Source organism: Schistocerca serialis, chromosome 10, assembly GCF_023864345.2.
Source record: "Schistocerca serialis cubense isolate TAMUIC-IGC-003099 chromosome 10, iqSchSeri2.2, whole genome shotgun sequence".
NCBI classification, from domain to species: domain Eukaryota; kingdom Metazoa; phylum Arthropoda; class Insecta; order Orthoptera; family Acrididae; genus Schistocerca; species Schistocerca serialis.
Genome location: NC_064647.1, coordinates 123,614,789 through 123,616,743, shown reverse-complemented (window position 1 = coordinate 123,616,743; position 1,955 = coordinate 123,614,789).

Sequence of the window (1,955 nt, the reverse complement as noted above, 5' to 3'; positions counted from 1 at the left end):
TTGCATTGGATCTCTGACTGCGCTTTCTTTGTAAGAGACTCTGTGGCTGGTTGGACTCGTTGTTGGAAATTGATCGCCAGTAGTGTTGGGCAATTCGACTTAGTCGCCAGCAGTGATGGAAGTACTGTTGGGCAGTTCGAGGTGAACAGCCAGCAGTGACGGATGTTAGATGTGGGAAGTTAGGATTGATGGAGGGTAGAGGTCTGAAGTGTTTGCGTGGTCTAACGATCTCGAAGTATCCGACTTGGTGATTGAAAATTATTCATGATTATATATCTTTGTACTAGATGCCAATGACGATTTATATTCGTGTTTGAACTGAATGTCACATTATTAAGGTAAAAAATACATTATTTGGTTTGCAATAAAGTCTTTCCTTTGCTAACCACATGCCTCTTAGTAGTTAGTGGCTTTAGTAGTTAGAATCTTTTATTTAGCTGGCAGTATTGACGCTCGCTGTGTTGCAGTAGTTCGCGTGATGAAGATTTTTGTGAGGTAAGTGATTCATGAAATGTGTAGGTTTCTTTTTAGTCAGGGCCATTCTTTTGAATTAATTATTTGAAGTCAAGTTATCATTTTTGAGCAGTCAGATTGCGTTGCGCTAGGATATTGTGGGTCTCAGTCATTCGGCAGTTTAAGTACAGCCACACTCCTTTAAATAAAGAAGTTTCACGGCAACAAATCTAGAGGCCCACCTCTGAAATTCTAAGATGTCTTCATTTAATCCGACTTGGTGCGGATCCCACATACTGGAACAGTCCTCAAGAATGGACGTATTAGCGTCCTACATGTGATCTCTTTCACAGATGAATCACACTATCCTAAAATTCTCCTTCTGATGGACAGTCGCCGTCGAGGAAAACATACTGGATTCTGCTACTTTTTCTTTCTTCGAACCAGTAATGTATCTTGGGACCTATTCCGTATGGTAACGCCATCGTTAAGAGTAGGCAATGTGGCACCGTGTCAAATGCTTTACTGAAATCTATAAATATGGGATCCGCCTGTGGTGCTCCGTATACAATTCGCAGGATATCATGTGAGAAAAGAGCAAGCTGGGTTTCCCACGGGCGATGCTTTCTAAATCGTGCTGATTTGTGGACGTTGACTGTGAATGTTGTATTACAGACACTGTCCTTTTGACTGTTCAGAGATGTCACTAAACCAATCCAAAGATGTAAACAACCATGCATGAGTAGCGCCTATTATACGGAGGGGGTCCGATAGCCGTTCAGTTCTACTCATTCACCAGGAAAGAAGTACACGGCTCGTGTTGTCTGTTGTTCAACCATGCCTGGATGGTCAATACCGCGGTTCTATCGCGTCCGCATTGTTATTATGTGCCAGGAAGGGCTCTCAATGAGGGAACTGTCCAGGAGTCTCGAAGTGAACCAAAACGATGTTGTTCGGACATGGAGGAGATACAGAGAGACAGGAACTGTCAATGACATGCCTCACTCAGGCCGCCCAAGGGCTACTACGGTAGTGGATGACCACTACCTGCGGATTATGCCTCGCAGGAACCCTGACAGCAACGCCACCATGTTGAATAATGGTTTTCGTGCAGCCACAGGACGTCGTGTTACGATTCAAACTGTGCGTAAAAGGCTCCCGACGTCCAGGGCGTGGTCCATCTTTGCAACCACGACACCATGCAGCGCGGTTCAGATGGGCCCAACAACATGCCGAATGGACCACTCAGGATTGGCATCACGTTCTCTTCACAGATGAGTGTCGGATATGCCGTCAACCAGACAATCATTGGAGACGTGTTTGGAGGCAATCCGGTCAGGCAGAGCGCCTTAGACACACTGTCCAATGAGTGGAGCAAGGTGGAGGTTTTGGGGTGGCGTTACGTGGGGCCGACGTACGCCGCTGGTGGCCATGGAAGGCGCCGTAACGGCTGTACGATACGTGAACGCCACCCTCCGACCGATAGTGCAACCATATCGCAG